The sequence below is a fragment of the Fundulus heteroclitus genome, unplaced genomic scaffold (genome assembly GCF_011125445.2).
Source record: "Fundulus heteroclitus isolate FHET01 unplaced genomic scaffold, MU-UCD_Fhet_4.1 scaffold_43, whole genome shotgun sequence".
NCBI classification, from domain to species: Eukaryota; Metazoa; Chordata; class Actinopteri; order Cyprinodontiformes; family Fundulidae; genus Fundulus; species Fundulus heteroclitus.
In genome coordinates this window covers 3,081,799-3,094,349 of record NW_023396846.1, presented here as the reverse complement: position 1 = coordinate 3,094,349, position 12,551 = coordinate 3,081,799, and the positions used below count along the sequence as shown (strand labels likewise).

At 43.8% G+C, this 12,551-nt stretch overlaps 2 long non-coding RNA genes across 2 annotated transcripts; both read left to right on the top strand.

Moving 5' to 3' along the window:
- The first annotated feature begins 2,116 nt into the window (after window positions 1–2,116).
- On the top strand, window positions 2,117–5,086 carry LOC118560457. Its single transcript, XR_004929352.1, has 4 exons — window positions 2,117–2,171; window positions 3,816–3,920; window positions 4,802–4,914; window positions 4,989–5,086. It is a non-coding gene; the product is annotated as an uncharacterized LOC118560457 (long non-coding RNA).
- A 2,148-nt stretch (window positions 5,087–7,234) lies between these two features.
- LOC118560454 lies at window positions 7,235–8,825 on the top strand. The gene is made up of 4 exons (XR_004929343.1): window positions 7,235–7,412; window positions 7,496–7,558; window positions 7,627–7,719; window positions 8,265–8,825. It is a non-coding gene; the product is annotated as an uncharacterized LOC118560454 (long non-coding RNA).
- The last annotated feature ends 3,726 nt before the right edge of the window (window positions 8,826–12,551 follow it).

Genomic DNA, 12,551 nt, shown 5'->3' with positions numbered 1-12,551 from the left:
GGTGTTTGGGGAGTGACAGATAAACAGATTGCTGGGAAGAGACAGAACTGAACTGGAAACATAAATAAAATCAAACTACAATAAAATCTAACCTATTCCATAAACCAAAACTAATACAGAACCTAAACCTAAGACTAAACACAACACACACAAGCTATAATAGAAACCAAACAAGAAAGAGCCCAAACCCAAAACTGATTTTAAAGACCAGAGAGTTAACTAATAAATCAAAATTAACAAACAGCTGAAACAAAACCCAAATCCTGACACATTGTTATCTGTCAACATCCAGATCATATTTATAATGAAGCAATGCAGTTTGCAGACAATCCCAATGAAGTGTGACAGAGTTTGTGAAAACCAAATGATGTGCTGAAGCTAGATGTGGCCAGCAAGGCAACAGGGATGCAGCTACGCTGTTTTTCTCTGCCCACATCATCCAACCTATTGCTGGGACATTTACAGTAAAGCTTAACACTTCAGGGCCAACCTAAAAACCTGCCTTTGTTACACATGCAGAGAATCTTTATTACTACATAGAGACCAACATTTTAAGCTCTGCTCATTTTGAAGAAGATTCTTGACATTCTTTGGAAGAGTTAAATGTGACAGTGATGTGTGTTTGAAATGTGAAATAAATGCAGTTTATGTAAATAGTAAATGGTTTCATATTTATGAAGGTGTGCTGTGAATCCTTGAATAAATAGCTTTTTACCTCTTGGTGCACCTTTTAAATTCTTTTTTGTCTGGGCCATCTTTTCAACTACCTTAGTGATTTCAACCAGATGTTGACAGTGAACACCTCATGCGTATACGGAGCTCTAGAATGATTCCAGTTGCTTTATGTCGTTGCCGTTGCTCTCTCTAGCTGCCCTTTTGTCTTCTAATGCTCCAGTTTAGTTCAACTCTGGCTAGATTTCACCGTGTTAACTCCAAACTTGTTGCAGTCCGCCCTCATCATTCTTCCTTCAGCCAAGATGCGGCTGACACTCATGTTTGTGTGGAAGCAGAATAATAATCAAATAATAAGAAGAAGCTGCTGCATATGTCTCTATGCTTGCATCCAAAGCCTTGAGTGAAGGCGTATCATGAAGGGCAGAAGTTGCCAGGTTCCATATTTCATAAACTGTTTCTGTTGGGACTCAACTGGATGGCGTAATGCCCAAAGCTTCTGACCACAGATGTGCTTAATGCCACAATTTCTGCCATGCAGTGAGAGGCGTTTTAGTACCAAATGTTTCCCTCCTACATGCACTCTGGACTGGAAACACTGAGAGCTACTTTTTAGGATCTGATTGAATGTGACTTTGTAAAGAGCCTTGAGATGACGTGTTGTGAACTGGCGCTATAGAAATAAAATCTAATTGAGGTGAAAACATTTTAGTGTTGTTATTGTGAAGCATTACCTGATCACTGCTTGTTCCACAGGCTAAAAAACATTCTTTGGGGATTTAACAGGACATGAAGTTTCTTTTTCTTTGTCTCTATGTAACTATGAATGTCATCAAATAGTCGGCTTTTATCACTTCCATGCGTTTCATATTCCACATGACATAAATGTCTTAATGTGGGCGTGGCCAGCAGATTTTGTAGCATCTCCCTAAACAGAGCTTAGACACTGAAACAAGGTTTACCACTTTGCATTATACTCTAGTTGCATATTCTATATATTAGCTCTACATGGCAATATTTAGCCCTAATATCCCTGCCTGGTCCTACCTGATGCCGTCAGTATTTGTTCACCCAGAGCAACTCTTTCCTTTTCCATGTTCTTTTTAATGTAGAAAAGCTGATGGCTGGAATATTTGGAAAAGCTTTCCTCACTTCCCTTGTGATCTAAAAAAGGCAGAATATTAATTTTGTATTATTTGTAATATTCAATAGTTTGTTTCTGTTGTAGTTCCATATTTCTGCCAGCAGGGAGCGTATTCACAACTACAAGCTCTACGCGCTTCTTCTTTTGTCTTTTTTCTCTTTGCGCTGATGCCGTTACTGCAGTTTAGAGAGAGTTAGAACAGGAGGCGTCAATATAACTAGTTACTAAGTAAATACTGATTAAAACTGTGTTATATCTTGAGTTATTGATCCTAGGAGATTATCTGCACCTGCCAGGAGGGTTTCTGGTTGCGGGACATCACCGTGTTGTTGTGTTTTGTCGAGTGAAAACTGCGGTGAGTAATGATGATTAGCGCTTAGCATAGCATGCTAACTACTGCTGATTCTGGCTGATTGCTCACTGATTTCATGGAGAAAGTATCTTTGTTATATTGTTATGCTTGGAGACGATGTTTAAAACCAGCTGGAGACAGATGAAGGTATATGAGTGAATCGAGGGTGTAAAAAATTGTGTTTTGTGTAATTTATCTGTGTTAATTGAGCTATTGCTGCATGTGATTTGTACTATTACTATATGCCAACTAATGCTATATAGTTAAGCGAGCTGGTTTTATGAGCTAAAACAAGCAACAGTGTGCTTCTGAGTTATTGAGAGACAGTAATTTAATGAATGATTAACAAACATGATTGAAATGTGATTTAAAATAATTCATATACACCATTTTGTGTGTGGGCTGTTTAAAAATTAATTTTATAGCTTTATGTGATACTTTGTTAACTTGAATGGTTCACGTTCATTGATTTAAGATTAAAAAGAGGATAAATACTGAACAGTTGATTTGGGTAAATGTATAAAAAGAGAAAGAGATTAATGTAAAAGCTGCTGCTCTATGCAGGTTGTTTTTTTTGTATGAGTCGGTTTTGATCACTGATCTCTATAATACACTGGAGTGCTAATAGCCGCTGTTAGAACGAGTCGCTGTGAAGCCACCAGCCGCCATATTGGTACTCCCTATTTTCCTCCAGTAACTAGGGAATATGTGCGCTACAGCATCGAATAACGAGGATTCTCTCATCTTTAGGGGGGGTAAAACTTTTAAAATGTCGAATGCCATATACTTTTATGTTATGTTCTAAAACTATCAAGTACTGAGAAATATTTTGCATTTTATTTATTTAAATATATATATATATATATATATATATATATATATATATATATATATATCATTTATAAATATATAAATAACAATATACAAAAAATATATTTACATATATATACATATATACATATTCACATACTTATATATACATAAATGTATATATTTAATATGAATAACATGTAAAATATTTCAGCATCTAATTTCCTAGTATTTGATAGTGTTAGTACATCCACTGACTGCAGAATTACCTGTGAAACGTTTTCACACAGCCAGCAAACTGCTTGTTGTTGCAACCAAATCCTGTGGGATTCTGGGAGAGTAGGGAGTAGCAAGATGGCGGCCAGTGACTTCAGTTTTTAGGGCCAATCATCAATCCAGTGTTTAATAGAGCTCAGTGAGCACCGAGCAGTTGTGTGCTGATTACTATCTTTCACGTTGTGTTTCAGACGAGATTTGTTCGTAAGTATTGGTTAATTGGGAAAACAATAATTGTCTTTTTGCCTTATGTAACTGAGGTGTAAATGATTGTACACTAAAGTTATGAAAATGTTTTTATTTTAGCTTGCAGCAGGAGTGACTGATTTGTAATGTTTGTTGCTAATCCAAAGCCTAGTATGTTACAGTTTACGATGGCTAAAGCAATGGCAGAGGTCAGAGGTCACTCTTCAATAAACTAAAGAGAGAAAGAAGTTTGGTTATTGGAGCGTCGTTATCTGGCTGTCTAGCTGCTGAAATAAATAATTAAATCAGGAAAACTCAGGGCGAGGACAGCACAGCTGCTTTAACTGTTTTTTTCTCCACTCTTGGTCTCTTCAGATTGTAGCCGGGGCTGCTGTCCAGGAAGTAGGGCGCTGTGCGCTGGTTCTCTTGCCCATATATGGAAGAGGCGGTGACAGAGCACACCTGGTGGGGGTGAGACAGGTAATGAGCGTCTACATTTAAAAGCAGGTAGATCTCTGAGGTGGATCCATCCTGTTTTGATTCTGACATGCGCAGTTATCAGGTTTCCCTAAAAAAAACACAGAAGAAGAACTTCAATCTTTGCTGAACAACACAAAATACTAAACAAAGCGTTTTTAGACTAACTTGATCCTGACAAGTTTATGTGAACGTTGATCGGATTATCAGTTGGAATAAACCACCAGATTACAATTTCATTCTGATTGAGGCAAATCCGATCATAATATTACGATTGGCTGTTTGTTCTGATTACTTTTGTCCATTTAAACGTAGCTACTGTCAACAAGGAGGTCTGATCCTTTTCTGCAATGAGGGACTCAGACCTTCATCTTCATCAGCTTCATCGGCTATTCAGCCAAACATGACAGTCATAAAAATACACATAAAAGCCGACTCTGACTATAAATACTCATAAATCTTCTTTATTTTTGTAATGCTGAATTTTTTAGCATCATTTAAAGATGCTAACCTAAATGCTGCTCTGGTCCGATTTAAAGTTCAGTTTAACTAGTTTAACCAGATTTTTGAGGCACGTCGTAAAACCACGACTAAAATGTTTTCTGCATCCATCACCGTTTCTGCTGCCAAGCAGCGCATCAGGAGTCACGCCTGTAAACGTTGTCTGCTTCAGATTCAAGACGTTTTCTTTTGAACCAGAGGAAACCTCTGCTCCATAAATTCCAACAATTTACAGTTTGTCAGCAAACACACCCGACCTCGAGATTTTACCGCGGTCGGAGCTGAAAAGTCGATAAGATAGTTTAAGGTTGTGGAAAACTGGAGAACAGTCAGTGAGAGCGGCAGGAGGTCTGAGGAGTTAAAGCGGTTCTGTGTGGTTCCAGAGGTAAACAGGCTGAAGGAGAAGGTGCTGCAGCAGAACCAGGGAGCCGGCGGGCCCTCAGAGGACCTGGACCTGGCCAAGGATGAAGCTTCACGAGCTCAGGAGAGCTTAAAGGTAGAACCAGATGTTTTCTGATGTGGACCAGATCAGTTCAGTCACATCATGAAACTGAAGATGTTTTCCTGCAGATCCTGACAGAGAAGAGCCAGGCTGAACGCAGGAGGTGGCAGGAGGAGAAGCTGTCTCTGATTGGTCAAGCCAAAGAGGCAGAAGACAAGAGGAACCAGAAAATGAGGAAGTTTGCAGAAGACCGAGAGCGCTACTGCCGCCAGCAGAGCCTCTTAGTAAGAGGAGCAGGAGACCAGGAGCTGGCCCAACAGCCGAGGGACCCAACAGTAACCCGTTTGCTCCTGCCTCCTCAGGAGTCCAAGCTGCTGGAGAAGGAGGCGGCCATGGAGAGCTGGAGGAAGGAGAGGGACGCCCTGGTTGCTGCCCTGGAGGTGCAGCTGCAGAAGCTGCTGTCCAGCCAAGCAGAGAAAGACAAAGTCATCAAGGAGCTGAGTGAGCAGAGCTCAAAGCAGCCAGCAGAGGTCAGTGTGGCGCCACCGCTTCCTTCCTCCTACGTCCTGCTGTCTCCCGATCTACGAGCAAAGTAAGCCCACTCCAGCCAATCGCAGCGCGCCCTCTGCCGGCGCTCGGCCAATCACCTGCCCCGCTGGTGGGCTTACATTTGACCAATCGCCTTCCAGCACCCGGATCCCTCATAAGCGCTCGGAGGAAGACGCTCCGCAGTCATCTTTACGTTGACAACTGTCTGGACTACTTTGGCGAGCGGTAAGTTTAAAATATATATGAATATTCTCTCTTTGTTTATTACAAATACTGAGCATGCTGCAAAGACGGCAGATTGATACGAACTCTTTCTGTTACCGTCTCGGTTTTAGCCGTTGTGTCTGTCGCTAGCTTGTACAGCGACCGTCACGCTTTTTTCATACAGTAATAATAATATTTTACATAAATGTGATCAAGTTTGCATCTTGATCACACTTGATCGCTCTGTGCTGCTGCTGTAATAATGCGCGCTTCGCGGAGGTTGTGCGCGCCGGCCGCCCCGCTTTAGCGCTATTCAGATTACAGTTATGATCATCACTTTATGAATGATCATAAATGCGGGCTCCTTTGATTTTTGTCTACCTCCCGCCAAGAAAATAAATAGAAATTACACTTGGTATTATAGCAACAACATTATACGAACAAGTAACACGATTATATTAACAAGTGTTGATTAATTTTTGATAGAATTATTATTACTATCCCAATTTAATTAATTTTACTTAATTCTCGCCTAAAATAGCGCGGTTTTAAAACAAATGGAATTACACTTGATATAATATGTTACTACAACACCAACAAGTCTTATTTTTGTCTTTAATACATTTATTGCAAAAAAGTTTATTATAAAATAATTTTTTTTTAAATTCCCGCCTAAAACAATGCACTTTATTTGCAGTATAGTACAATATTTGATACCTGGTGATGCTTTATAGCATCAGTAAATGGTAAATAAATGCTGCTGCTCATTTGTAAGTTGTAAGTTTAATACTGATTGTAAACATTGACATAAAGATCCAGAGTAATGATCGTGCAATATTTCAAATGATATTTCTACCAGTCACATTGTGCTTATGCTGCTCTCCTTTTAGATCATGTATGCGTATCCCGTGTTGCGTAAAACTCCTCAGGGTCGACTCCTGATGGGGCGACTGAGGAGGCAAATAGGAGTACGGTGGTGGTGGCCGGGAGGGCCCGGCGTAAGGAGGAGGTTCTGGCCGAGGCCGCTGCCTTTGTGAGGCAGAACGGAGGGGATCCTGGTGACCAGTTCCTGGTTCTGGCTCATTGTAAGATCCAGTTTGGAAAACACCAGAACCAGAGGTTCCGCTGGCTGCTGGAGAACTCCCTGGGTTACGCGGTGTAGCTGGTCAGCAGCATCACGGGGGAGGAGGAGAGGGAGGAGCCGCTGTCGGCCAGCAAACACCTGTTTCTCAGGTACACCTCCCAGATCAGGGAGATAGGGGAGGCTGTGGAGGTGTATGGGAAGAAGCAGGCCTTGCTCCAGGAGGCCCAGAGGAGCGGTGACTCTGGGTGTTTGATGGTGGAGTTTGGCGACTTCAAGGGCAGGTCCATGAAGGAGGTGTATGAGGAGCCAGGCAAGGAGGCCCAGGCTCTGGTCACCTACCTGAAGACAGCAAAGGCCAGGCCAAACACCAACATGGCCCTTTTCAAGGACTATGTGCTGAAGAGGCAGGCTTCAGCTGTAGCCCACCTGCCCACTGTGACAGCTCCTTCCTCCTCCTCCTCCTCCTTCCTCCTCCTCCTCCTCCTTCCTCCTCCTCCTCCTCCTCCTCCTGCTGCTGCTCCACCTGCTGCCACTCCACCTGCTGCCACTCCTCCTGCTGCCACTCCACCTGCTGCCACTCCACCTGCTGCCACTCCACCTGCTGCCACTCAGAGCAGGCCCCTGACGGCTGCCGGCGTTAACGCTCTGCTGGCACGTGGGAAGCATTTGTCTCCCTCACAGTTGGCATGAAAAATTGTTTCTCCAGCCAAACCCTGTAAGTACTGTGGTGATTTTCATGTTGTATACATCATATTAAAAAAAATATATAAATAAAAAAATTTAAAACACTTCTGACAGCTCCAGTGCCACGTGTCCCCTCTCCGTCTACATCCGCTGCCCGCAGACAGCTCTTTAACTGTGGTGAGCATCATTATCACACATGCAGATACTGGATGTTGGCGACGTGTGCTCACTTTATTATTTTACAGACGCTGTTGCTGCTGCTGGGGATTTTTTTAAGGAGCAAGACGACCAGGAGACGGTGACTGTGGCCTCGCAAGCTGAGGAAAAACTTCCTCAAGGTATGTGAATCACAAACGTTTCACAAAGTAATGTGTGTTTATAAGTATTTTTAAATGACCCAACATGTTCTTTTATTTTATTGCACAGAGAATTAGCACTGATCCCAGTGTGAGTCTACACTCACTCTTCAAAGCAAAAAGGGTATTTAAAGGTGTATGTTTATTTCATTTTATCCCGATCAGCGACAAAAGCTCCTTGTTGTCGTCTCACATGTCCCCCCCCCCCCCCCCCCCCCCCCCCCCAGTGGCTGCACAATGTTGGAGTTAGAGGAGCTCCTAGTGTTGCTGTTGCTTTGTTTCACACTTGGCTCATCCCAGCTCACTTTTCTTCTTGTATCTGACCTAATGGTGCATGGGTGAAAATCAGAATGCTTTTCACTGACTCCTTCCATAACTTCACCCTCTCCTCATCATGTTGTCTCTCTCCTACCCATCATGCTTTGCACTAAACGTTGTAGCTTTGTAGCTGTCTGGTAGTGCTGAAAAAGAAAGGCTGCGACAGTCTGTGCTTAACAACATACTAATTGGAACTTTTTCCACTCCAGCCTCAAGAGGCCCTGCTCCTCCTCCTCCTGCTCCTCCTCCTGCTCCTCCTCCTGCTCCTCCTCCTCCTGCTCCTCCAGCGCTGTGGACTCCTGGCCCCGTGTTCCAGCCCCCTGCAGAGCTTCCTGGACACTGGAAGGAGCATCTTCCATCTTTCCAGCAGGACTGGATCCTGAAGGCTTTATTCAGGGCTAACCCTAAAACAGGGAAGCCAGAGCTGGTGCCACAGCTCACCTCCTGGTGGTCTCCTCCCCAGCCTCCGACCACCTTCACCCAGCCTCCTGCCTCTCCTGATCTCTTCTTCTGCCGCCCTTTGTTTCTCTGGATGCCTCTGAAGATGTTGTCCATCATCTGTGTCCAGCCAGCTTGCAATAGTCACAGGCTGACAGCAGCTGGCCTGTACAGCACTGTGGTCAAGGTGCTGGACATAGATGGTGGTATGATATGACCTCAGAGGATCTAGAATGCAAAGGGTGCAAGAAGAAGTATCCGGCCTGGTCAGAGGACATCCTGGGTCAGCTGGACATCCTGGGTCAGAGGACATCCTGGGACAGCTGGACATCCTGGGACAGAGGACATCCTGGGTCAGAGGACATCCTGGGACAGCTGGACATCCTGGGTCAGAGGACATCCTGGGACAGCTGGACATCCTGGGACAGCTGGACATCCTGGGTCAGAGGACATCCTGGGTCAGAGTACATCCTGGGACAGCTGGACATCCTGGGACAGCTGGACATCCTGGGTCAGAGGACATCCTGGGACAGCTGGACATCCTGGGTCAGAGTAAATCCTGGGACAGCTGGACATCCTGGGACAGCTGGACATCCTGGGACAGCTGGACATCCTGGGACAGCTGGACATCCTGGGTCAGAGGACATCCTGGGTCAGAGTAAATCCTGGGACAGCTGGACATCCTGGGTCAGAGGACATCCTGGGACAGCTGGACATCCTGGGTCAGAGGACATCCTGGGACAGCTGGACATCCTGGGTCAGAGTAAATCCTGGGACAGCTGGACATCCTGGGACAGCTGGACATCCTGGGACAGCTGGACATCCTGGGTCAGAGGACATCCTGGGTCAGAGTAAATCCTGGGACAGCTGGACATCCTGGGTCAGAGGACATCCTGGGACAGCTGGACATCCTGGGTCAGAGTACATCCTGGGACAGAGGACATCCTGGGACAGCTGGACATCCTGGGACAGCTGGACATCCTGGGTCAGAGGACATCCTGGGACAGCTGGACATCCTGGGTCAGAGGACATCCTGGGACAGCTGGACATCCTGGGACAGCTGGACATCCTGGGTCAGAGGACATCCTGGGACAGCTGGACATCCTGGGACAGAGGACATCCTGCATCAATCGGCTCTACGAGACCTCTGAGCGCTCTGATGCTGCGGCTCCAGGGAAAGCCTTCAGTCATGCAGCGGCGACTTATGGAAGGTAGGCTGATGAATTATCTGATTCAGAAACATACTGGCCGTTGGCTCGTTGTGATTAGATTGCTGGTCAGTTAATTTTGTAATGTTTGGGATTTAACTGATGTTATGAGAGGATATCAAAACATTAGCTTACCTGTCTCCTCTCCTCTTGACGTCTCCTGGTTTTGTTTTTTTATGGAACTTTGCAGCCCAGACACTTTTCTGGCGTCATGTGGTCTTATGTTGGTCTTTTGTCCACAAAATGAAAAAAACATACGGTCGCTTCGGTGGTTTCTTCATATTTTAAGCTTTTAACCACAGGCGAAGGGATTCCTCATTCTTCGGCTGAGGGTGAATGAAGTAGGGCGCCTCGTATCCACAGCTTTTGTACACGGTCGATGATTAAAACACTCCTGCTCCACGTAAACCTTTCTTTTACACCCGTTACTATGACAACCTCTAACCACACAAATGATCCCGGTCTTCCTCGAAGTCATAATGACGAGTAATTTGAGACGAAGTAGCCGCATGAGCCGCTTCTCAGATAGCTAAACACTGACAGGAAGTGAGCGGGCGGAAGTCTCGCCCAAACAAACGTCAACTCGCTGCCTCCATGTTTCCGTCAAAAATAAGGTGGATATGCACGCGAGAAAGCAACAACAAAAAAACGCTTGCAACGTCAAATAAACGCAAGCAACGCAAGCATATCGAGTTAGCAAGCATTTCAGTTTAAAGTTCTTCCAGCATGGAATATGACAGAAACAAGTTAGTTGTAACCACTGCCAAGTTAAACTTTGGTATTGAACATAAAATGGTAATGCTGCTCCCTGCTGTTGCCTCAGAAATTGCCTGTTTTTGGTAGATTTTTTCCCCATAAAGAGAATTCCCTGTCAGTGGCAATAAGCTTGAATTTATTATTATTGCTATTTTTTGTTTTACATGTTTAAGTTGAGCTTTACACTAAATATGTGTTACTGATAAGTGCTACAAATGTTACAACACTTTTGTTCATATGGCAGCAGAACATTAAAATAAAAGTGCTCTTTACACTACTTTTGAATTCATTCTTGGAGTTTGTAAATACAATGCGATTAATCGTGATTAATCAGGGCGATTAATCGCGATTAAATATTTTAATTGTTGCCCAGCCCTAAAAATAAATGAAGGTTACTACTTCATGTAACGGGTTCTTTTAGGAACGTAACCCCCGTGAGAAACGAGGGTTCACTGTAACCGTATAAGTCTAATTAAAGCTTCCTGAAGGGTCCCTGCCCAGACGGGCTCTGAAAGACAACAAGTGTCTCAGTTTCCAGTCATTCTGCAGAATAAAAACTGTTTTAATGGTCTGAAGGAAAATGGAGCTGAAAGCAACAAAGTCCATTAATGGAGAAAATGAGGAGCTTTTCTGTGCAGTGAGGTTTGATGTGCTGAAGGCAGCAGTGATGGAGCTCCCAGTGAGGACCGTCCTCCAGGAGGAAACCTCAGAGATGTGAGGAACCTGGAGATGAGCTGAGTCCACCATGAAGACATCAGCAGCTTACATCTTAAAGCTGCAGTGTGAGAGTCAAATCTCAACTTTTAAAACAAATCTGAATAAACGGTACACCCAGGTTAAAACCTTGTTGGCAGTCCTTGCCTGTCCTGTATCTTGTCTGACTTCATGCAACCACTTCCCTCCCTTCAGCCAGGCTGAGGAAAAGACTCCACCGTCAAAGCTTCAGTGCAGTTCAGCTGTCCTCGTTTCAGCTGGTTGTGCCTCAATGGACAAATAGCTGTCATTTCTTATTTCATGCTAATCTTTGATGTGAAACCAACATATTTTCTGTCAATAAGAAAAGTTCTTTTGGAGTTTCATCAGTTTTCAAGAAAACGGTTTATAATTGAAGGACTTTGTGCTGAAAGCTTGAAAAAAGCATTTATTTAACGTCCTGAAGACTCACTGCTGCAGAGAAGACGAAGAATTTGATTTAATATGAGGTCAATGTTGCAAAGGTGTCTTTTTAAAAATAAAATCTGAGATCTCTTTTAACTAGGCGGTTACCTATGCTTCCTAAATGTCTTCAGAGTCCAGACCAAATGTGAAATAAAGAAATGAGACCTTGATATCCCAGAGCAACGATGGCACAGTGCCCGCTTGAAAGCATTTTTTACCTCCGTCAGTCAACAGAACATTGAAATAGTTGATTTTTTATTTGACTTTGCAGGACTGTAACATAAATTGCAACCTGAATTGTAGAGAAATGTTCCTAACCGGGCACTGAAGTGTCAAAGCAACTGGAAATAAAAATCTGCCAAATGTCAAAAAGCCTTTAAAAGCATTTTCAGAAGATTTTTGCTAAAAAAAAGAAGCTTTCATTTAGAAAAACATCTCTGTAATCCAGTCCAGATAAAATGTTTAAGGTGATTTTACATTAAAGAATGAAAACTTGTTACAACACAAATATCTTTATTCTCAGCTACGTCCAGTTTCTCCACCTGGGGGTTAAAGGTCATCAAAGTATTTATTTCTGCTGTCAGAGCTCAACAGTAAAAACCTCATCAGCATAAAGATGCAAATTAGCATCAACATGTTCAGACCCAGAGAGACAATAAAAGGAACCAAGGACTGAACCCTGTGGCGCCCCCTGGTGGACGAAAAATCGATCAGAAGCGCCGTGAAAACCCGCCTGTCTGGCTGCAATGCGCGCTCCCGACACACGGGAACATAATTTAGCACAGCACCGGTGTCCTGCAACTTTTATTTGTGTCCCTGGTCCGACACGCCTGAGTCAAATAATCCGGTAATTATCAGGACTCTGGAGAACCTGACTGCAGACTGAGGAGCTGATTGTTCCATTTGATTCAGGCGTGATGGACCAGAGAACCTCTA